Here is a 25,758-nt window from a genome sequence, read left to right as displayed (position 1 = left end):
GTGTAACCATGTCCATTGAGTAAAATACTGTATATCCTTTTTTTCATCATCTGTTATCCTTGTCATTGATGAGTCTTCCATTTGCTTCCCCTGGGAGTTTTTGAGTCTTCTTTCCTCTCAGCGTTCTTTTTAAAAAATATATTTCCTGATATCCCCCTCCCTCTTGCCCTTTTCCTTCCTGATGGTTTTTTCCCTAAAGGATGCTTATCTCTCTAGCCTTCTTCAAATTCTTAGGCTACCATCTGTGGAATTTTATTTTTTGTTAACCAGCTCTCCCCTCTGTTCCTAGAAGTTATTTTCTGCAGATACTGCTACACAGTAACTGTGGGTGGATGTTAAATAATTCCCCTCGACCACAAAAGCCAAATATGAAAACTTTACCAAAAAAGTATCCTACTGTGCAGGAGCTAAAGACCAGGCACTCATTAAGAATTCACTGTCTAATTAACTTACATTACAATTGTATACATGTCTAAAGGTAAAGGTGTCTAAAGGTAAAGGTGTTTCCAACTCTTAGGGTGACATCTTGCGATGTTTACTAGGCAGACCATATATATGGGGTGGGATTGCCAGTTCCATCCCCGGCCTTTCTTTACCCCCCAGCATATGCCAGGTACTCATTTTACCAACCACAGATGGATGGAAGGCTGAGTGGACCTCAACCCCTTTTACCGGAGATTCGACTTCCTCCTTCCATTGGAATCAAACTCCGGCCGTGAGCAGAGCTTCGGCTGCATTACCGCCGCTTACCACTCTGCACCATGGAGGATCTTATACATGTCTACTCAAAAGTAAATATCTTTCTGTGTAATGGGGCTTACTCCCAAGTCAGTGGGTACAGAATAGCAGTGTAGTCTTTGGTTTAGGGTTGGTATTGAGGAAAAACAGAGGTCCTGCGCCTTTCACAGCTGCATGGCAGGCAGAAATTCAACAGGTTAAGCCTTTTCTAGTTTGAAATACATTTATGGGGAAAGTTTAACAATGACTGTGACTAATCTTGTGTTTTTCTACATACCCCAAGGCAGCCCTGTTGTGTTATGTCATGGCCCCCATGGCAGCCATTTTGTGTTATGCCACACCCCATGGTAGTCATTTTGTGACTGCACCCACAGCAGTCTCTCAAAATTCGATATGTCCCCACTGGTCCAAAAAGGTTGGTGACTCCTGATTTTAAAACAATATATAATTCATGACATCCAAAAATTAACACTAAACAAAAGCTAAACAAAATCAAAGTAGCAACAAAACATAAGTGCAACAATCCCCAAAAAGCTATCAGGCAAGGGTCCAAAGCAGCTGAGTGGATCCATTGTTTCCCTCTAGGGCCAAGGAGATGGATGACATATTCCATGGCTTCCCTTCTTAGCAGTGTCTGAGGCTCCTTGACCTTCATGTTGTTGCTGGCTCTGCCACTATCTTGGGACTTAAAAGTCATCAGGGATGGAGATACTGCTACAGAAAAGGGCCAATAGAAACATATCCCTGAGTGTTTCTTCAGCTTATCAGTAAAGTAATATATCTGCTATGTGCTATAGGACAAGCTGTGCCATCGGCATGAAGAGGCACCCTAAACATAGATAGTTTAGATTTTTTTAAAAGTGAATTTGAAAACTGCAGATTTTCTAAGTTTTCTTCTGTACTCTAAATCCCAGCTCTGACACTGCTCACTGAGTATTTTTATTTATTTATTTTTACTATGTTATATTATATTAGGGAAATCGGCTTTGCTGGTACAGAATAAAAACCAGTGGTATGAAAAAAAAATCCTATTATCAAGTCATCCCCTAATCATATTAGTATCTTTGTATCCTATTACCAACCCTCTTACAAAATACAATTTTCTAATGACAGGGGTTTTGCTAATACAGTGTGAATGCTGCTAATATAATTTAAAGGTTGCTATCAAGCATGTGTGTTCCTAGATTATAAAATCATTTCTTTATGCAGATGGTTGGGGTAGGGGTGGGGATAGGGAAATGCATGCTTGCAATTTGATTTCCAAAATGAATGTGCATTCTGACTTTTTTGCAATGCTCATTCAGAAGAAATAAGCAGAAAATGAAGAACATGGAGCCGAGCGGGCAGAAAGAACAATGACCCTGAGCCCAAACAGGAGGTGTGGGGAACCCGTTTCAATTCAAGGGTCACATTGTCTCTTGGGCAACCTGACAGTGGGGGGGGAGCCAAAGGCAAAAGTGGCCTGGGCAATGTGAGCTTACCTTTGTACAGTAGACCACATTCCAGCCATGCAAAAACTGGACGTTTCCACACAAGCACACACACCTCCATCCACGCAACTAAGTAGCATTACCACAGTACAAGGACACATTCTAACCAGGTAAAAACCCTTGAGGAGGGTGTAGGAGAGAGGCAATGAGGAGTATGGCCTAGGAAAAGAAGGTAAGGCCTTAGGAGGGGGTATTATTAGAATAATATCCCAGGCTATGGTCTGAAGGTACATAAGGCCAGCTCCCTGCTGAAGCAAAGCAGGGTCAGATCTGGTTAGTGCCTGGATGGGAGACCGCCTGGGAACCATATGTAAGCCACCTTGGGTTTCTATCATGAAAAGGAAAGGTGGGGTATAAAACTAATAAATAAATAAATAATTTCCATTCCACTGTTCTAATAGCAACCATCTCAGGCCCTACAATCGCCAGGGGAGCCCTGGTTGGTGGTGTCACCTCTGGGTCTGCGCAATTGGCTCTGACCTGTGATAGGACTTTCTCAGGGTGGTTTCACCATTTGTGGAATGCCCTCTTCCCTGGGGAGGTGCGTCTGTCTCCCTCATTATTAAAATCCAGGAGTAATTTTAAAAATTCCTGTTCACCCAAGCATTTGATGGCTAAAAGATGCAGTTCTCAGCAACCTTGAAATTATTAATTAATTTATTTATTGCATTTGTATACCACCCCATAGCCGAAGGTCTCTGGGCGGTTTACAACAATTAAAAACATTAAAAACAAATATACGAATTTAAAAACACATTTTTTAAAAAAGCAATTTAAAAACACATGCTAAAATGCCTGGGAGAAAAGGAAAGTTATGAGGGTATGTGGCTGTTTTGAGATGTTCTTCACGTTTCAACATGTTTTTTAAATGTTTTCATTTAAATTGTATTGTTTTATTTAAATTGTATTGTTTTTACTACTTTGCTGTTTGCGGCCATGGGCTCCTTTGAGATGAAGGGTGATTTGGAAATTTAAATAGTAAAATTAAGCATCATTATCTTCCTATTGTCCCATGCCAATAGCATCATTTTCACAGGACAGTAAAACTGCTGTGAAAATTGGAGACAGCTGCTACTGGTCTCTGCAATGTTGCTGTTTTGGCCTGACCAGGGGTAAACATGGGCAGGCTGGAAGAGGAATGCCCTCTCAAACACAGCATGGCTGCCTAAAACCACAGCTGGTAGGAACAAGAAGGCAAACTGATGTGGAGTGGTACAGAGATAGGTGGGAGGGAGCTGAAAACAAAGAGATAATAGAAGCAGGAGCAGATAAAACTGGACTAATTAAGCCAAAGAGACTTAGGCTGTGAGCACACTAGTCGCCTATAGCAAAGCATTTCCATTGGCTGCACATGGAGGGGGAATGGATTGATCTGTCAATCAGTTGCAAAATCTGTTTGGATTTTTTTAAAAAAAAAAAAATTGAGCCAATCCCGCTAGGTTTCACAGTAAAAAGGGGCGGAGTTTGACTAGTGTTGTGTTCTCCCGTTTTCAGAAAAGAGAGGTGGAGAGACTGGAACTGTCAGAACAGTAAATGTATCTCTGTCCAAAGAGAGTGCTGGCAGAATACAGGAGGGAGAAAGGAAGGAAGAATCAGAGAGGTCTTGGTCAACAACCCACTAGTGAGCCAAGAAAAGAAGAGTGGAGGTTTAGAGAACGTTCACATTTCAGAGAGAACCTATGATGAGAAGGAACCGTAATTCCTCGGTGATCCTTAGGCAGACCCTGAAATATGGGAACACTTTGGGACTCTCTGTTTAGAAAAAAATCTGACAAATAACTTTTAAGCCTTTCACCAGCCTTTTGTAGGAATGTTGTTAACGCAGAATATACTCATGTAGGTATTATATTCAAATTCCAGAAGCAGAAAATGCAAAAACAAACAAAAATATGTGTCACTTATGAAAGTGGCCCACTTACAAAGATGTGTCTCTGTCTCTGCCATTGCTTTTGGCAATAGAATGCCCTAACTGAAAAAAAATGTTTTGCATGTTGAGCATCCTATAGAACTGCATAGGGCCTTCTTTTGTTTCCGTTTTTTCCACTTTAGTAACTAACTACCTAACTAACTGGAAATACAAGAAAACTCCATGAAAAAAGGGTATGAAGTGGCAAGTAGAAAAGTATCCTATACTGTATTGGCACTGCTGCAATTGTTCTGTTACTGTCTCCACCCACAATGAAGATGGATGGAGGGGACAACATATGATGAAGATCCCTTAGGCATGTGGACTATGGAGACTGCATGCACTTTTCAGATCCACCAAGAAAAATTCCAGGAAGACACATTCTAAAATGATCCACCAACACCTTCTCAGCATCCATTGGTAGAAAAAATAGGAACCACGGGTGAAAAAAATGAGGGCGTTTATTCATATAGAGAACCTCAGTTATGGCATTCACTATCTAATGATGTTCAGTTTTTTAAAAAAAGAAACTCATCTTTAAAGGGTTTTCATAGGGCTGACATGTTTTGGCTGACTTTTATGGGACTTTAGCCTGTTGCATTTGTATTTTCTGTTGAGATTGTTTTGCCAGATTGTTTAGACAATGGGCTTTCAATCATGCAAATAGAACTCTCCCTTTCTCTCTTCTCCCCTACAGGCCCCTGTACACCCCTAAAGTCTGCGGGTTGGGAGACCCTCCTGAGCAGAATAGCGTTGCACTAGGGAGGAGAGCAAGGGAAAACCCCACCAAATTCACTGGGATAGGGCCCACTGAGATTGTGCTAGTATTTTATGGCTATTTTCTTGTTGCTTAGATTATTCATGTTATATGGTTTGGGGATGTCATTATTTATATTGTTAAACAGCATCTGTTGCTTAAAATACAAGAAAGTCAGCAAGAAAGTCTATTGTTCCAGAAGATTCTGTTTTCTTTATTGAATGCAAAACCAAGTCTCAGCAATACAAAAGCCCATGCCTCTTTGTCAAAGTGAATTCAATTTCCCCCCAAAGCAAGCAGAGTTGACTTGTGTTTTTTAATTCCATGAAGATTCCACTTCATCTCTTTTGGATAGATGTTTATATCCCTTGCTGATAGTGGAATATACATTTTCAGAAGGATCAAGCTGTTTACAAATGCCAACACTCTCATCCCAATTCACTAGAAATGTTGTATCATGGGGTTATTGTTGAGTCATGGGAATTTGTTGTTAGATTGTTAATCAAAAGCAAGAATTGGTAAACCTTCATGTTGTGGAATGACAAGTTCCAAGATAATATTTCTTATTCACTGTTTATGATTAATCATCTAATGAATATTAATAAATAATTGGCAACTTAGCTTGATGTAGTAGTTCAAAGGGATTATAATGGATGGTGATATTATGTAGTTCTTGCTTCTTTACTTATTTATTTTTTTCCTGGGAAATAGTATGTATTATGTATGAATTTAATGTATTATATATTTATGGATGCTTTTTTGTAGTTGTGTATATTAATTTTAGAAAATGGTGAAGATCTTCTGAACTATTGGACTACCTCTCACTTTGTCCTTTAAGACTGAAAAGAGGATTTCAGGAACTCCTTGACCAGGAAAATAATGATAATCCCTAAAGTTACACTTAAACTTGCTGTCAACAACATTAGGCAGATGCCTATTTATTTTTAACTGTATACGTGCCTCCTTTCATAACACCATTAGCACTCAGTACAAAGAAATCATGAAATGCACTCTTGTAACCATGAAAATTCCATTCCTTATAAAATTTAAACTAGTTTGTTATAGCAGTATAGAGAATTTTTTAGACAGGAGTACAAGCTACCAAATTTCAGTGTGCATCATACCTGCATGTAATTCAAAGGGAGAAGGGATTGTTCCCCCCTCCCATGTCATTATGTGCAACCTTCTTTGTTGATGGAAACATAGTTTGCACTTGCTGATCTGGAGGTGTGTGGTTTTTTAAAATCAAGTTTGTAACTGAGAGGTACCTTTAAATCAGTTTCTGGAAATCCATTCCAATCTTTTTTTTTTCATGATCCATGACCTGGTGATCTTGTAGGGCATGATGGAGGAATCTAATGATAATAAGGGCCAGGGTACTCAGAGGGAGAACTGCTGGTGCCTTATTTGGGGCCCTTCCAGGGACAGGACACCCCTGCCACCATCCTCTGACTCAGAGGATCTCCCAGCCACACAAAACACTGCAAAATAAGGCATGGGCCCTTTAACTACCCAGTAAGTTCCTCCATGGAGGTGAAGCCTTCTGCACTCCAGGTCTGGCCAGCCTACATAAGGTCTCAGTCGGCACTAGCTTCCTGCAACTGCCTTCAGAAAAGGCAGCTTCCATTGGGGAGCTGTCCAAGGTCCTGTTCATGTCTGGCATCTTCAATGACTCTGACTGGATACAGCCAGTTTCCCATTTGACTCTCAAGGTCCCACAAAATGGAACACTTTTTATGTCACAGCGTTTAATTAAGTAGAGAGAGTTGGAGATGGAATATGTTTAAATTTAGCCGCCCCTCAGCAACAACATAATAAAACACACCAGACAGTAAGAATAAAACATACAAGTAATAACCAAAGCAATACAGCAATAACAATACCCGATCAAGGTATAATAACCACCGAAAGCCTGGGCAAATAGGTGAATCAACAGCTGGCACCAAACACCTGTAAGAAGCAGCACCAGCCATAACTCAGAATTAATGCCATATCCCACATACTGGGTGGCAGCTATGTAGTGGATGTAAGTAACTGCATTTGTTGGTGGTAGTGAAGTAGTCTGAAAAAGGTCTGCTGAGCAGAGGAGTAATGCTCAGTGAAATAACAGAGAGGCAGCAACAGTGAGTGGATGGAGGGATCCTCATGCTCCCCATGTTCCCCTTGACACCCTTCACAATCTTTTTTTTCTGTCCAGAAATTTGTCATGGCATTTGTCCTATCATTCCATCCAGTGTTCAGCTACTGTCCCCAATCTCTGTAAACTCTTCTCTATCTTCTCAATCATTCCACTGACTCTCCCTCTTAGTTTCTTCAGTATTCACTTGTCCCTTCCCCAGTCTCAAAGATGCAACTGCATTGTATTGAGGCAAACACTTAATGGGATCAAAGAATTAACTAGGTTTTGTTTATGCAGCTGCACCCTGTTGCACTCCTTCTATGTACGGAAGCCAGTCACAATCCTACCTAAACACTGGTGATGGGTCATCATCTTCTACCACACCTGAGGACAACAAGCTATCTGTTTCCTGACTCCTAACAGAGCAGAGCAGAGGGAGCTGTCTCAGTTGGTCTACAGGTGAGGACATATAAGCAAGCCAACTTTCAGAGAGCGAGTGATCAGAGCGAGCGAACAGGGAGAGCAAACAGGAGTTGGACAAAGGAGGTCAAGGGGGAGGTCCTTAACCCCCCCACACCAAATTACTAATTCTCCTTGTAAAGTGCACCGCATACTGTGGGACTCTCAAGTTTACACTGTAGTAGGACAGGACAAAGCACAGGCCACTCCAAAACAAGAAACAAAACATAGAAGAGAGTCTACGATGCCTGTATACTAATGCACAGAGCATGGGAAACAAGCAGGACAAACTTGAACTCTTAATGCAGGAGGGCAATTACGACTTGATAGGTATAACTGAAACCTGGTGGGATGACTCCCATGACTGGAATACAGCAATTGAAGGATATAACTTGTTCAAAAAGAACAGAAGGAATAAAAAGGAAGGTGGAGTCGCGCTATATGTTAAAAATATATATCCCTGCACAGAAATACAGGAAGATGAGCTTGGTAGTTCCACCAAGAGTATTTGGATTAAAATTAATGGGGCAAGTAACAAAAGGAATGTGGTGCTTGGGGCCTATTACCGACCACCCAATCAAGGAGAAGACGAGAATGTAACTTTTGAAAAGCAAATTGCCAATGTTTCGAGGAAGCATGATGTAGTAGTAATGGGGGATTTCAATTATCCCGATATCTGTTGGGAGACAAATTCTGCCAAACACAGCCCCTCCACGAAATTTCTGACTTGTGTTGGAGATAACTTTCTCCTACAGAAAGTGGAGAAAGCAACCAGATGATCAGCTATCCTTGGACTTGATTTTAACCAATAGAGATGATTTGGTGGATGAAGTGGCAGTTATGGGAACTCTGGGGGAAAGTGACCACACCATACTTGAATTCTTGATTTTAACAGAAGCAAAAGCTGAGAGTAGCCATACGTGCACACTGGACTTCAGGAAAGCTGATTTTAATAAACTCATAACAATTGTAAGTACGGTTCCATGGCAAGCCACCCTAATGAGAAAAGGAGTCCAAGATGGGTGGGAGTTTCTAAAACAGGAAATTCTAAAAGCGCAATGGGAAAAAAGGAAGAAACAGCAGAAGAAGCCAATGTGGCTTCACAAAAAGCTTAGAGAGGACCTGAAAACAAAAAAAGGACACATACAGGAAGTGGAAAGAAGGCCAGGCCACAAAGGAAGAGTACAGGCAGGTATCACGGAATTGCAGGGAGTGTGTCAGGAAGGCTAAAGCTGAGAATGAGCTGAGGTTAGCGAGGGATGCTAAAAGCAACAAAAAAGCTTTCTTCAGTTATGTCCATAGTAAAAAACAGAGAAAAGAAACGGTGGCAGAGCTACTCAATGAGGATGGCAAAATGATAACAGATGACAAAGAAAAGGCAGAAGTCCTCGATTCCTACTTTGGCTCAGTTTTCTCCCAAAAAAGGATCTGTGGCCCTCCCGCGAAACATGAAGTAGAAGGGGCAGGATTGGAGCTTGAGATTGACAGACAAATGGTCAAGGAATACCTAATCACTTTGAACGAGTTCAAATTGGCAGGGCCCGATAAACTGCATCCTAGAGTATTAAAGGAACTGGCTGAAGAACTCTCAGAACCGCTGTCTATTATCCTTGCAAAATCATGGAGGACTGGTGAACTGCCGGATGACTGGAGGAGAGCTAATGTTGTCCCTATCTTCAAAAAGGGCAAAAAGGAGGAACCGGGGAACTACAGACCAGTCAGCCTAACATCAATCCCTGGAAAAACTCTGGAGCAGATTATAAAGCAGTCAATCTGTAAACACCTTGAAAACAATGCAGTGATTACTAGGAGCCAACATGGATTTATGAAGAACAAATCCTGCCAAACTAATCTCATCTCATTTTTTGATCTGGTAACCTCCCTTGTAGACTGTGGGAATGCTGTGGACATAATATATCTCAACTTCAGCAAAGCTTTTGACAAAGTGCCCCATGATATTCTGATTAGCAAGCTAGCTAAATGTGGGCTGGATGGAACAACTATCAGGTGGATCCCAGTTGGCTCCAGAATCGTACTCAAAGAGTGCTTATCAATGGTTCCTTCACAAACTGGGCGGAAGTAACAAGTGGGGTACCACAGGGCTCAGTCCTGGGCCCAGAGCTCTTCAACATTTTTATTAATGACTTGGATGAGGAGGTACAGAACATGCTTATCAAATTTGCAGATGATACAAAATTGGGGGGCATAGCTAATACCATGGAAGATAGAAACAAAATTCAAAGGGACCTTGATAGGCTGGAGCATTGGGCTGAAAACAACAGAATGCAATTCAACAGGGATAAATGCAAAGTTCTATACTTAGGAAAAAGAAACCAAAAGCACAGTTATAAGATGGGGAAACTTCGATCAGCTAAAAGTGGCTAGCATCTAAAACCAGAAAAGGGAAAAAGGAGGGGGGAACCCCAAAATGCTAGAAAAAGATTATTTTATTTGTAATCCAAGCCCAATGCATTTCAGCCTGTGTGTATTTAGGCCTTCGTCAGGGGAACAACAGCTGGTGTGAAATGTCTTTCTGTGAGCAAAGGTGGTGGTTGTACTAATGGAAGGGTTCTCCCCTTCTTTTTCCCTTTTCTGGCTACTTCGCTCAGCAATACAACATGTGAGAAGGATCTTGGAATTGTCGTTGATCACAAGCTGAATATGAGCCAACAGTGTGATGTGGCTGCAAAAAAGGCAAATGCTATTTTAGGCTGCATTAACAGAAGTATAGTTTCCAAATCGCGTGAAGTATTAATTCCCATCTATTCAGGACTGGTTAGGCCTCATCTTGAAATACTGCATCCAGTTCTGGTCTCCGCATTTCAAGAAGGATGCAAACAAACTGGAACAGTTTCGGAGGAGAGCAACAAGGATGATCAGGGGACTGGAAACAAAGCCTTATGAGGAGAGACTGAAAGAACTAGGCATGTTTAGCCTGGAGAAGAGAAGACTGAGGGGAGATATGATAGCACTCTTCAAGTACATGAAAGGTTGTCACACAGAGGAGGGCCGCGATGTCTTCTCGATCATCCCATAGTGCAGGACATAGAATAATGGGCTCAAGTTGCAGGAAGCCAGATTTTGACTGGACATCAGGAAAAACTTCCTGTTAGAGCCATATGACAATGGAATCAATTACCTAGAGAGGTAGTGGGGTCTCCGACACTGGAGGCATTCAAGAGGCAGCTGGACAGCCATCTGTCGCAAATGCTTTGATTTGGATTCCTGCATTGAGCAGGGGATTGGACTTGATGGCCTTATAGGCCCCTTTCAACTCTACTATTCTATAATTCTATCTTAGGGGATATATTTATTTTATTTATAAAAGTATTTACATATCTACTTCCTATTTAAATCCATCTCAAGTCAGTGTACACGTTTAAAGCATAAAACAATAAAATCCCAGTAATATAAATAAGATGCAGAAGATAACCTAAAGGTTAATTCCTTCCCAACATTAACCACCAAAAAAGGCGCAGACAGCTCAGTCCTCCAACACCTCCCTACCACTGCCCAGTCCAGAACATCTGCTCCTGAGACAGCTGCCTTGATCTGCCTAATGGTAGATCCCTGGCTACTTCATTGTTATCCCCATTCTGCAAAGGAAGACAATTAAGGCTGAAATATCAAGGCAAAATTAGGGTGCATGGAGCCTAAGTCATAAGTGAACACAATATAAGAGAGTGTCCAAACACCTTTGCTCTTAACAGCATGCATGTTATAGCTGGAGCCTTTCTGCACTGTATGCTTTTTGAAGTATAGGGGAATATGTAACAGCCTTGACTCTGTTCTTAAACCAAAGGTGGCAGTTATCTTCTAGAACTATTTTTATTACTACAAGAGTAAATACAGAAAATCAAATATTCAATGGATGGAGATTCTAGCCGGATTGAAAAAGTCACCTTCATTTGGAGAGGGATTCTGCAGATTTTATGTTCCATAAAGCAAACGAGAACAGTTAACAAAGTATTATTCCAAATGTGTAACTTCAATTGTTCCACTAGCTTAGGAAGCACTATTGAAAGGTCTACAGTGTTGGTTTGAAAAGCTCTGCTTATACAATACGATATAGTCTCAAGTCTCAACACTGAAAGATAGGGATGAATGCCGCCATCTGCTGTACATGTTTAATAAATGATGTGTAAAGGCCATACTAGTACATTTATGGCTGAACTAAGGAATCAGTGATCATCTCTATTGTGCTGTTGGTTGTACAGAACTAATTGCATAAATTTCATTTTGATATGAAAACAAGCCAAATGATGCATAAAATGAAGATTTGAAGCAGCATGCAACAACAAATACTAAAAACAAAGTTTCTAATCTGTTTGGAATCAGTGCATCAGGTCTCCCACAGTTCAAGAAATAGAACCCATGACAGCACACTTCAGGACATCAGATTGCACATTACGTTGATCAGCTGTATTCAAAAGGAGTTCATTACAATCCCATTGGGCTGCATCACCCCTCTCTTAGAAACATTCTAATGTGTTTTTCTACAGTGATATATGACCCTCAAAGAGAAAGCTGAAGTATTGACAAAACTTGGTTACTTCCTAAGCTTTCACATGGTTGGGTCATAGGTGCTAATTAAAGGACAATCAATGGTGTAGGTAATTTCACCAAATCCTCTAAGAACTCACACATGATCTTAAATGTCATAAAATTAAATATAATTTACTATTACACCATAGAAAGAAAGAAATTCCCTTGCAGCCCTTCTACATGTGGGGTAATATTGCACTCTACAAACATGTTGACTGGGAAAACTCAAAGAATTAGTGGTTTTCCAATTATACTTTGCTTCAGGAAATTGTCAGCTAGCTGGATGGAAGAACCTAATTAGAGAGAAAAAAAATCAGCATGAAAACTGTTTAATGTGGAGGAAAGTGCATAGGGTTGCAATAACAGCCCACATTTGTGTAACCTGCACTTCAAGTACTTTGCGGGGGTTTTTAACTTCCATTTGCAAATGGAGTTAGAAAGAGGAAAAGACTGACAAATATTTGAGGTTTCATTTGAAAAAAGGTCTTATTTGCACACTACCTTATTTTGGACTTTGTGGGATCTATTGAACATAATGGGGCACTTTAATAAGAAAGAATTTAGTTCCTTTCCATGCAGTGGCATGGCCATTTCTACATCAAAATTGTGGACTGATCAATACATCTTTCCCCCTTTTTCAACAACAAAATGATACTAATTACATAATAAAAATGAGATCTGTAAAACCAGCAATACAAGGGGAAGTCCATAAGAACTATCTGGCACCTTTACAAACTAAACAAAAAAATGTTGTGGGATTAAAAACAGGAAACGCAATACACAGCCATTTTTATTTTATAATTATCTTTTGTAGAGTGAGATCACAAAAAGTTGTCTGAATTTCAAAACATTGATTTGATTCAGTAGTAATCGATTTTACTGAAACACATTAAGACTTAACACCAGCTAGGAAACAGATGTTGAAGCCCAGTCAGTTTAAATGATGAACATTGTTCTTTTGCTTTTCTGTTGAAGATAAATGTGTCTGGAAGACATTTCTGACCTGCCAGTGGAAATGAGCCTTCAAGCAGAAAAATGCTACTTATCTCCATGTAGTTTTTAAATAGCAGTACACTCTCTCCCCCTCAAAAAAAAACTACTATAGAAGTAAACTAAGCAGCGGCGTCACTAGTGGAAGTGCGAGGGGGTGCGGACTTCTGGTGTGCGCCCTCCCAGGGGCATGGACGAGGTGGCTGGGCTTGTGTGCATGCGCATGTGTGTGCGCACTCGACGCCAGCCACCCTGTCCATGCCCCTGGGAGGGCACGCGCCGGAGGGGCACCCAGCTGGAGAAGGCCTGGGAACGCCGGCGCACCTCCCTCGCCCCGCCGACGCTGCTCCCGGTCTCGCCCGCCCACCCGCCTGCCTCCGAGGAGGAGTTGGAGCAGCCTTGCCGGGCAACGGCGTGGGGCGGGGCAGCTCTGGGTGTCACCCCCCTCATGGTGACACCCGGGTGCAGGCCGCACCCTCCGCACCCCGGTAGTGACGCCCCTGAAACTAAGAGCTAGGAAAATACTGTTCTTAAGGACCACACTACAGTGGGTTCATATCCAACTATGTATTATGAAGCTAAGCTCTGGCTTTTTAAAATAAGCTGGCTCTGACTTAGATACTTAAGTTCTGAATTGCCAGTGATTCAGACATACTGATCGCAATGAACTATACTGGTTTTAGAGACCACTTTTCATGGTCACCCCTTGAAGATGCATTCACTGGAGGCTATGTGTGTACTGGCTTAGCATTCAGATTGCCTTTCTATGGTTGTCTTCTGTTTTCTGCAAGCTGTTTGTAATGGGATGGAGGAATATAGTGGGGTGGGTCATCTATGGCTGGGAGGGCACACAAAATGGTTTGCAGTGTAAGAGCTGCTACCACATGGAGGGCATTTCAGTGAGCTTCCACAGGATGGCCATACCAGAAGACATGGTCCTTCATTACTTGCATTTCTGGCCATGGTACAGGCAACCAAACAGTTTCAGGCAGATCTTCTGGGTATATCACAAAGCATCAATACTGCAATGCCTGAAATGTTGGGACTGGGTTCACAGTTTAGGTTTCAAGGTGAGAAGAATTACATCAAGGCAGTTAATTGTGATGTCTGGATTTCCAGTCCCCTAACCTAAACCATTCCAGTAACAGCAAAGCTTTCAAGGCCAACAGATAAAGAAATTACATACAACAAGGGAAATCAATGTTTTATAACCAAACAATTCCACCACATTATTGTGGTCAGAGCTAGGGAAAGTTAAATAAATAAATGGTGGACTAGCCTTACAGCAAGCAAAAGGACACATATTATGCTCTTCCTGTGAACATACATGGCCAGAGCCAAACCACACATTATATAAATGATAGGTTATGCAAGCTGAATGGCTCGTGTCACAGCTGGCCCTGCCATAAGGTAGAGTGAGGCGTCTACCTCAGGCAGTTGCTTGTAGACATCATGAAAGGACAGCACATTGTTAGCGTGTGGTTTTTTTTAATTATTGCATTTTCACTGCCATAGAGGTGGCAAGGTGCTTGTGGATGTTTTATGTTTCAGATTCCTCAAGTATCTTGGCCTTGGGTACTATGCAGCTTTGTGTGGGCATGTATGTGATGCTTAGATGTTTTCAGAACACTGTTTTTCTGAAACAGAGATGTACCATCATTTACATTAATGTAATTACTGAAAGGTTTCTAAAAGATGCGTTAGTGCTAGGCAGCTGTTCCTGAAAGAACAGTCAGAGAGTATCTGCTCACTGCCTCTCTTAGATTCTGTAAAGTTCACAAGCATAGCTTACTGATTTTTAGTCTGTAGGATTTTGATTTCCAGACCAAAGTATGTAGAGCAAAGGGAAACAATAACTAAGTATATACAACATATTGATTAGGAGCTATTGATTTAAATCTGCAGGCTATCAAAACAAAGGAAAAGACTTTAAACTACATTTTTTGACAAACACAGATAAGTGGGTTTTTTTAAAAAAAAAAATCAAGCTGAATGATAAAAGGAAGGAAACGTTTGTTTTCATACCTAAGGGATCCAGGGTATAAAGTATAAACTGCACAATTCTTGTCAAGTTTTAAAGGAGCTCCTCTCCATCCATCCACCCACTCAGTTGAGCCTGAACTGGATAGGAATAGGGCTCTTTCTGCTTAGTATCTTAAGACCTTGTTGTACCTTAGCTACAGAGCAGGCCAGCATAGACCTCATCTATACTATACATTTATATCTTATATCACTATATTATATTTTTCTAAGCAACACACTATCTGTGAACGCTTCTGCACAGGCGGCAATGCATGAGGCACCCAGCAGTGGCAGCAGTGTGTGAGACTCGAAAGGCTCCCAGTGGCAGCGGCAGCAGCAGAGTGTGAGGCACCTGGTGGTAGTGAGCAAGATGCCTGGTTGCAGTGGCACGGCAGCAGTGGGGCACGGGTGAGCGAGTGGATGAGCAAGTAAGAAGGGCAGAGGTGGCTGAATTGGCTGGACCAGGCTGGGGCTGGCCCTCGGTGGATGGGTGGCATAATAATAAAAAATAATAAAATAAAATTTTATTTCTAGGCCGCCTATCTAGCCAAATTAACGGCCACTCTAGGCGGCGTACATAGACTAAAATATAACATAGAGTAAAATATAACATATAATACAAAACAAAACCCCAGTAGTCTATAGACATCCCGAGCAGCAGGTTCACGCACACATACACACACACGGTCTCTGGCCCCTTCAGCAGTTGCTGCTTTTGTAGCTGGAGAGAGACAGGGCCCCGCCCTTCCAGGCCAGGTGGAAATCAGCCAGAAATGCAGGGAGCAGGTCTTGCAGAAACTCACACAGGTAGATGGTCTTTGGCCCCTTCAGCAGTTGCTGCTTTTGTAGCTGGAGAGAGACAGGGCCCCGCCCTTCCAGGCCAGATGGAAATCAGCCAGAAATGCAGGGAGCAGGTCTTGCAGAAACTCACACAGGTAGATGGTCTCTGGCCCCTTCAGCAGTTGCTGCTTTTGTAGCTGGAGAGAGACAGGGCCCCACCCTTCCAGGCCAGGTGGAAATCAGCCAGAAATGCAGGGAGCAGGTCTTGCAGAAACTCACACAGGTAGATGGTCTCTGGCCCCTTCAGCAGTTGCTGCTTTTGTAGCTGGAGAGAGACAGGGCCCCACCCTTCCAGGCCAGGTGGAAATTAGCCAGAAATGCAGGGAGCAGGTCTTGCAGAAACTCACACAGGTAGATGGTCTCTGGCCCCTTCAGCAGTTGCTGCTTTTGTAGCTGGAGAGAGACAGGGCCCCGCCCTTCCAGGCCAGGTGGAAATCAGCCAGAAATGCAGGGAGCAGGTCTTGCAGAAACTCACACATGGAGGGAGGGAGACAGGCAGGCCTGTGGGGGTGGGGGGTGGGGGGTGGGGGAGAGAGGGTGACCAACTGACTGACTGTGGGGGGGAGAGAGCAACCCATGGGGTATGACCCATGTGGGGAAGGAGAGAGGGAGAGAGGGGACAACTGGTGTGGGGGAGGGAGAGGCTGCTGGTGACCCATGGGGGGGAGGGGGGCTCTGGTGATGTGTCAGGGAGGGAGCGGGATCACTGGTGACCTGGGGAGAGGGAAGGAGGGAGAGTGCTGGCAACAGTAGGCAGGGTTGGTGAAAGAAGCAAGCAGGAATGGAGCTCCTCATCAATGTTATACTACTTCAACAGTTACGACGCCCCCCAAAGAATCCTGGGAACTAGTTTGTTATGGGTGCTGGGAATTATTAGGAGACTCTTATCCCCCTCTACAATTTCCAGGGTTCCTTGGGAAGAGGGGTAGATTGATAAACCAGTTGGAGTCTGTGGTGTGGATGTGCCCCTATAGTCGTGGCTGGTAGTAAAGAAGACAGGAATGCTATTTAACACCATTTTGAATTTTAAGTATGGGATGCAATTGCTTGTGTAAGTCACATCAAAACTGCTGAAATTACGGGCTAATGGGACAGAACATCCTTTCAAACAAGACAAAAATGCTCCAAATGGAAATAAATAAATCAAGCAATAGCAGTCATAATTCAATGCAGACCATCCTAAGCACACTTATTTGAAATTAGAGCATAGTGAGATGAACTTCTAAGTAAATATGCATAGGACTGAGCTGCATCTATTTAGTCAAAAAATAAAAGAACATGTTTTTATTGTAAAATAGTAATTCATCATTTGTGTTATATACAGTTGAGTTGTTTCATCTACAGGCTCACTGAATAAAGTAGAGAATTACATAGATATATCTGGATTTTGTTTATGACAAGTTATTATATATGTCATGCTGTTCAAGAAATTTATGAGGTGTGTGCATATATCTGGTAAGGGTCTTTCAGTATATACATATTACTTTGCATTCTGTAAAAGCTACAAAAAATTAAAATGCTTTTTTCAAGCAGACTTGCTATGGTAAACAGAATGGTTTGCACATGTAGATCAATGTCAACATCACTATCCTTTGGATAATGGAGAAAATCTGCCTTGTGCTGCAGTCAGTTGCAATCCATTATTCATGGAGGACAGGGCTATCAATGGCTACTAGCCGTGATGGCTGTGCTCTGCCATCCTAGTCAGAGGCAGCATGCTTCTGAAAACCAGTTGCTGGAAGCCTCAGGAGGGGAGAGTGTTCTTGCACTCGGGTCCTGCTTGCGGGCTTCCCCCAGGCACCTGGTTGGCCACTGTGAGAACAGGATGCTGGACTAGATGGGCCACTGGCCTGATCCAGCAGGCTCTTCTTATGTTCTTATGTGAGTGTTTTGCTAAGAGGATTATACTTCCTGGAGCATGACACTTCCATGCATTCCTCAATTCACTTGTTGAAATATGGAGTGTAATTGGGAATTCCCTCTCCTTTGTTAGGGATGGAAGGTTAAGTCCAGTTGCTTCATTCAGCTTCTACCTTTCAGTAACCATTCTCATGTTTACAACTCTCTCTCCCCAATACGTTGGGGTGAGGAACATCTGACTAGGTTGCTCTACAACTCACACCTTTCTCCATTTTGCAATGCAGTTTTCCAAGCAAAAACACACACACAATATGTGTAGTCCGTAGTGAGGTGTCCAGTGTAACATCTGCTGCAACTTCTTGGGATCGATTTCAGTTGATGCGGCATGATGATGTGGCCAAGGTGCTTGCGATGATGTGGCCAGCAATGTGTCCTCTCGACCCCTACTCTTCTTGATTTATTAAAACTTGCCAAGGGGGTTTGACCAAGTGGATCCAGGGTGTGGTCAATGCATCATTGTGGGAGGGAGTAGTTCCAGACGCCATGAAAGAGGTAGTGATCCGACCCTTCCTGAAAAAGCCTACCTTGGACCCATTGGTTTGTGACAACTACCACCTGGTCACAATACCCCCCTTTTTAGGGAAGGTGATCGAGAGGGTTGTCGCACAGCAATTGCAAGTACTCTTGGATGAAACAGATTATCTTGACCCATTCCAGTCTGGGTTCAGGCCTGTTTATGGGACCGAAATGGCCTTGGTCACCCTGATAGATGACTTTTATTGGGAGAAGGACAGGGGGAGTGCAACCCTGTTATTCTTGCTTGATCTCTCAGTGCCTGGACTTGGTGGTGGGCTGCATGAGGGCCAATAAACTGAGTCTGAATCCTAGCAAGATGGAGCAATGTAGATTGGTGGTTCCTGAGTTCAGATAATTTGTTAATTGCCTGCTTTGGATGGGGTCGTACTCCATCTGAAAGAGCAGGTTCATAGTCTGGGGGTGTTCTTGGATCCATCTTTGTTGCTAGAGGACCAGGTGACCTCAGTGGCTAGGAATGCCTTTTACCAGCTTCAACTGGTAAGACAGCTGCAGCCGTTTGTGGACCAGGGTTGTCTGACCACTGTTGTCCATGCACTGGTAACCTCCAGGCTGGTTTACTGTAATGCGCTCTATGTGGGGCTGCCCTTGAGTTGGTCTGGAAGCTGCAGCTGGTGCAAACTGCGGTGGTGTGACTGCTCAATGGGGCAGGGTATTGCCAACATGCTGAAAAAATTTCACTGGCTACCCATTAGCTACCGGGCTAAGTTCAGGGTTCTGAGTTTGGTGTACAAAGCCCTATAGAACATGTGACCAGGATACCTGAAAGATCGACTTACCCCTTATATACCCAGTTGATCACTACACTCTGCCAGTGAGGGCCTCGTGCAGATACCACCTTATCAGGAGGTCCGTTCCACACAACTAGGAAGTGGGCCTTTAGTGTTATAGCATCTACCCTTTGGAATTCCCTCCCCTTAAATATTAGGTGCCATCTCTGTTATCTTGTTGTCATCTCCTGAAGACCTTCCTCTTTCAACAAGCCTTTTAAGTAGAAATTTTATCCCAGTCTACATCTACATTGGAATTGCTGTTTTTAACACTGTTTTTTTAAAAAAAGATGTTTTTAAAGATGTTTTGTTTTAATGTATTTTAATGTCTGTTTTCATTATGTTTTATAGTGTTTTTGTTTGCCATGGTGGAAGAAGGGTGGGATATTATTATTATTATTATTAATAATAATAATAATATATTAAGGAAAACGGTTCATAAGAATGTGCAGTTAAGTGAAAATAACATACAAAGAGACGTTAATTAGGGAATATTGCTTGCAAAAACATGTATATTAGGAGTAACTCACATTAAAATGACAATGCATTTTTGTGAGACTTTTTTAAAAAATCCAAACTGATTTTTGGAAAAATGAGAAAAATGAGAAATGGAGAGAAACCAAAATTGACATATTTGTCCATTCTTACCCATGGACTCCAACTCCCATGAGTCCAGCCACCATGGCCAACAGTCGGGGATGATGGGAGCTGTAGTCCAACAGCATCTGGAGACTCACAGGTACCCCATCTACATCTTCAAACAGGAATAGGTGTGTGCATTTGCGTTTCTTGGAGTACACTCCATTTAAACTTTGGCACATGCCCCTAATATAAAATGAAGCAAACAGAGGCAGATGCTCTGCCTTCTCCATGTGTTCATTTTGAAAAGCATCTGCTTAGGGTGCTGAAAATTCTAGCCAATCACATTCTTCCTGCTTGAAGCCTCAAGGAATGAGTGTGGGGTGGTGGTTAGAGTGCTGGACTTGGGCTGGGAAGACCCAGGTTGAAATCCCTGCTTAGCTTGGAAACTTTGGGCAGTCATTGGGGGTGGGGGAACATGCCCTACTTTAGAGAGGATAGCTCTCCATTTGAAGGGCTGTCGATAGGCAGGCCTCTATTTACAGGAGTCCTCTGTTTGAAGGACTGTCTGGTTCAATTTAAAGATAAAGAACCATAGGAAGGGAGGGCAGTCAGTGAAGTTGTCATCAACAGTTAGCAACTAGACTGAGCAGGCAGACAAGTCATTTACTCACCATTCCCCCCCCCCATGGTGTTGTTTTGATGGAGGACCCCTTAAGCACCCTGGCCCCCAAGCAATTTGGCCCCTTGGAAAATGATGAAGGAAAAATGAATTTCTTTCCCTCATTCACAACAGGCATTAAAGCAGGCTGTGTGTAGGGAAAACAGAAAAAGGTCAAGCCCACCTTGCTATAAATTGCTGAGCATCTTTTGGTGCCAAGAATGGCTAATGCATGAACGCAGATAATTAATTTGGTATTGTTTGAACAAATGCGTACAATCTCTTGATTAATATACTTTTTACTATTTGATCTTGGGAAAGCAGATTATTAGAGAGTCCTGGTTTCATATGTGAAAAGTGTTCATAATAGAATCAAAGTGGAACTGATTGTTTTAAAATAGCATGATATGTATAATTTTATTCCATAAATGTAATAAGTGTGTGGGCCACCTTCCCCAACCCTCTGTGTTCGATGGAGAGTGGCTGGATCAGAGTTACCCCTTTTCTTTTACTGTGTTCCCTAATCATCCTTTATATTGTGGGGCTTTCAGCTATAGTATGGTGATTTAAAATTAATCTTTCTCTATAGCAAAGTAGTTACAAGCGGAATTTCACATAGAAACTTCCAGTCACTCTAGGGAGAGCCAGATTTGGCTTTGAAATCATGGTATCACTCAAAGAACATGTTGTAACATCCTAGAGATGTTCTTGACCAGCTTGACTGGTCGGGAGCCATGATAGAATTAAATGTATGGTACATATTGGTTTCAGAACAGTACAAGATCATCAGTAACGACTTATGACAGTAGAATAGGGGTAATATCAGTCAAGGGGACAGATTGACATCAATCTAAGAAGACATAAACCCAATGAGATGGGAGGTATCTGTAAAACTATGAATATCCATGAATTCCTTTTAATAAAGCTATCTTGTTGGTTGGAATTATTTCAAGAGGGAAGAAACTTATGTTACATGGGGAAGAACTTGGGGGATTGGTTAATTACTGTCACATGTTGTAATTGTACTGAATAAAAAGAGCTTGCACACAGCGCCTCAGTGCAGTCCTCTTCAGATTTCTAGAGGACTGACCCTGCATATGCTTGTAAGTAATAAAGGCCTACCTTTTTGCTTTAAGCCTGTGTCTTTTTAATTACTTAAAGGACCCCCAAACAAAGATCCCACAGGAGAAAAATAAAAATTTCTCCATCAGTTTATTGTATTTTTATTTAAACTAATGATTGCTAAATGTGTATCCATGCATATACATTACAAATCTGTGTCCTTTCTTTTTGGTGATGCATAAGTGGCTACCCTAACCTATTTCACACAGGGCTAGAGGAAAAAATGGGAGGGACTGTGTGTGCTGAGTTCCTTGGAGGAAAAGTGTCGGTGCCATTTTAGAGTTGATATGTGCCTAGGATGTCAAGCAGCTGTCATCTCAGTTTCATTTTGGTAATCTTTTCGATGTGTTAGCCAGCACAGCCTATCCCCAAACCCTTTTAAAATATTCTCATTAAATTGAAATGTGCAATCTGGGTCATTTTCTGTTAAGTTTTTTTACAAACAGGTTTTCACCTCTCAGGAAAAGGGCATTTTCCAGATACTGTGTTTAACTGAACATTCTGTCTGTGAATTGCTCAGTAAACCAATTATCTTGATTTGTGTTGCTCTTCTTACCGTGTTTGAGAAAAGAAAAGGAAAAGAAGAGAGAAAACTTCTTTGAATCAAAAGATCCTGATTTCTTTTGAGTACTTAATAGCCCAGGTAATAAATGCTTACTAATTCCCATTCTGAAAGCTTGTGTGTTTGGGAGGTTTTTTTTAACAAAAAGAAGTTGGTAGCAACTATCGTATTTCTGTCTTTTAAAAAAAAAAAACACAGAAGCTTAAAAACAAAAGGGATTTGTGAAGCCTTTGTCTAGTGCAACTGGCTTCTCTGAAATTGTTACATATAAATCCATACTATGTAAGATCCACAAAATTACAATCAAATTAGTATCATCATTTGGTGTGAATATATAAGCCACAATTTATCACATCTACAATCCAATCCTATGCATGTTTACGCAGCATTAAGTCACACTGGTTTCAGGAATAAGGCTTACTCCTAATTAAGGATCCATAGGATTGCAGCTTTGAAGAACCACTACATTCAAGCTGAAATATGGTCTAATGGTCCACACTGCTTAACTTTTAAAATGAGATGTTTGAGTTAAAACCTGCTCGTGTCAGGTCTCTGCTCTGGAAACCCTGCTGCCTAATCCCAGCTGTTTGGGATCTGCATTCTAATTAGGTAAGAAAAATACTCTTTAAATGCTTAAAGATATACTCTTTATTATTATAACATTGCTTTTCAAGCCTGGCACTTGCGAGAGAATGGAGCGATTGAAGTTGGCCAATCGGCCTGCTGAAGTGAGAGCAACCAGGACCAGAGTAGGTGAGGAAGTGCTGAAGGAAGAGAATATATGCAGGCTGAATGGTCAATGGTGTAGTAGCTAAGGATCTCTCCTTGCCACGAGCACAAGACATGGGGAGGGGGTAAACCAGTTGTGGGAAGGGAGGGAAATTGCACACCAGATTCCCATATATATTTATATTGATACTTTTTTTGAGGCATTTTTTAAAAAAAATCTGTTTCAGTCGTGAAAGACTGCTAGAAAAAAACCCAATCTGTGAGGACAATAAAGTGTGAGTAAATAGGAAATCCAGTGTCAAATTTGAATTTTGCAAAATTCAAGCACATCCCTAGTGGGGGCTATGACTTTGCCTTTGGTTATCCCCCAAGTAGAGTCACTCTGGCAGAGCCATTTACATTTTTTAAAAAATGTTTGTACCTCTATATGTAGATAGAACAGGCTAGGAGATTATGCACTGTTTGTGCAGACACTGTCCCAGTAATGTCTGGTTTTGATACACAAAACGTAGAAAGCGCAACATATGTATTTGCTTTAATTAATTCAAGCATTAATAAGGAAATATTTTCACCTCTTCAAAATATTCTCCCTTGCAATATTCCTGGCTAATGATATATATCCTTGTGAGCCCCACGCTGTGATGTAATTTTAAAAGTCATTCCCCATGTTAGTATGTGGTGAGCCAACATGCATTCTGCAGTACTTCTTCCCAGCTAAATACATTATTCATTGATGCAGAAACTTTGCGTAATGCATGGTAAGGTTGAAAGTATTCACAGGCTCTTTTATCAGACAGAACAAGAATAAATTATCCAGTTAGAAGCTATCCTAAGCTACCTGTCCAACATTCACAGATTTATGTCTGCTTTCACAAACAATGTAACTATGTAACATAAATCTTACCTTCAAAGCCACAAAGCATGAGCAAATGTTAGCAGAAAGCTCGGATCATCATCAGGCAGATCATGTACCATGCAGGGCCCTCAGAGTTGGACTCGCTGCATTCCCTCCTATTGCCTGCACTCCTTTCCCAGCAGCTTGCAATTGCTGTCCAGGCCCGGCCTCCAAGAGGTCTTCTGTATCTTTAAAAGTTGTGCAGGGGGAAGGGAAAATTCCACCTTGTGGTTTTTCCCATTACAGAGTTGCAAGAACACCTGCACTTGGCTGACCTTCTCTTCTCCTAAAGATACAGGATCAGTCTCAGGCCATGGACCTGGCAACCCTAACCATGGGCTGTATCTCATACTAGTTCTACTCAGAGCAGACCCATTAAAATTAATGGCCATGACAAACATAGGTCTATTGATTTCAATGAGTCTACTCTGAGTAGGATTTATTTAATTATTATTTAATTTACATCCCGCCCTTCCTCCCAGCAGGAGCCCAGGGTGGCAAACAAAAGCACTAAAAACACTTTAAAACATCATAAAAGCAGACTTTAAAATACATTAAAACAAAACAACTTTAAGAACATTTTTTTTAAAAGCTTTGAAGACAACTTTTTTTAAAAGGTTAAAAACATATTGGGGTGTTTTTTTTAAAGGTTTAAAAACATATTAAAAAGCAATTACAACACAGACGCAGACTGGGATAAGGTCTCAACTTAAAAGACTTGTTGAAAGAGGAAGGTCTTCAATAGGGGCTGAAAAGATAACAGAAATGGCACCTGTCTAATATTTAAGGGAAGGGAATTCCACAGAGCAGGTGCCGCCACACTAAAGGTCCATTTCCTATGTTGTGCAGAACAGACCTCCTGATAAGATGGTATCTGCAGGAGCAGGGCCGGCTCCAGGCATGCTGGGGTCTTGGGCATCAGCTTGCCTTAGGCCCTGGCATGTGTGCATGTTTGCGTTCGCTCGTGCGTGGGGGGCCCCACCCCCCCACCTACCTGTCTCCTGTCTTTTACTATTGCCATTAACTAAGAATGCGGCTGCGGTTTCCCTAAGGGCATGAAGCCTCCACCGCCATCTTTGTTGATGGCACGCATGCATGCTATGTGCGCACATCTCTGCCATCAACTAAGATGGCGGCAGGGGCTTCAGTACTTTAGAGAAACCGCGGCCGCCATCTTCATTAAGGACAATACTAAAAGGCAGGAGACAGGTAAGTAGGGGGCGTGGGGGCCGCAGATCACTGCGGATCGCAGAGGGGGAACATCTGTTACCCTGTAGCTCCAGGGGCCCTCAGGCCAGTGCCCCACCTGGCCGCCCTTTAGAACCGGCCCTGTGCAGGAGGCCCTCACCTGCAGAGCTCAGTGATTGACTGGGTATTACTTGAATACAACCCCATGGTAATAATCAACCGAAGCCACATTAGTTGGTGTATAATATTTACAGAAAGGCTACAATACTCATGGGGAAAATAACAAGGAGGAATACTGAGTAAAAAGCAAACAAATGGCATGTTTTGTTTCCTTAGGATTATGGGAAACATTCCCAAGATTTGTTTTCTGAACTTTATGTATTTTTAAATAGGTTTCTCTGCTTTTTGCAAAGTTGAATCACTAAACTAAAGAATTAAATACACGTTTTTAAAAATACATTTGATAATTTTGCTGTGATGGTAAATTATTTGACTTGCTCGTTCGTAACTGTCTCAAGCTTGTTCCATGATTAAGATTGGGGGGGGGGGAAACCTATACTATATCAGATGTTGCAGCTTGTTTGTAATTCCACCACATTCAGAAAGCTGCTGCATAAGGATTCCTGCATCTTCAATATGTATTGGAGGCAAACTGTCATGGTCTCTTGCAATTTCAACAAAGTTGGAATTCACCTCCTACCACTGTGCATTTACTTATGCCAGCTGAGGCTCGGTAACCAGGTCTGGGGTTTATTCCATTTCAGTTTCTCATCGCCCACATCCTGCTACAGTTCATAAAGCTCAGGGTAATAGAGAAGATATGTAACAAAATAATTCTTCCCCTATTCAGTCTCTATCAGTGTTCACCATTCAGGCCAATTGCAACAGAATTGCAACATGTGGGACAGAATGTGAAAGCTAAGAGACCAACT

General features: G+C 42.0%; 1 long non-coding RNA gene across 2 annotated transcripts in view; it reads right to left on the bottom strand.

The window, feature by feature from the left end:
- The window catches only part of LOC133389996 (uncharacterized), a 125,436-nt gene extending 101,645 nt beyond the window's left edge, over positions 1 to 23,791 (bottom strand). For both annotated transcript variants that reach the window (XR_009764260.1, XR_009764261.1), the window contains exon 1: positions 23,648 to 23,791. This is a non-coding gene — a long non-coding RNA (uncharacterized LOC133389996). The remainder of the gene's footprint in view (positions 1 to 23,647) is intronic.
- Positions 23,792 to 25,758: the final 1,967 nt, after the last annotated feature.

The sequence above is a fragment of the Rhineura floridana genome, chromosome 8 (assembly GCF_030035675.1).
Source record: "Rhineura floridana isolate rRhiFlo1 chromosome 8, rRhiFlo1.hap2, whole genome shotgun sequence".
Lineage (NCBI taxonomy): Eukaryota > Metazoa > Chordata > Lepidosauria > Squamata > Rhineuridae > Rhineura > Rhineura floridana.
Note: the sequence above shows the minus strand (reverse complement) of the source record. Positions and strands in the feature narration are given on the sequence as shown.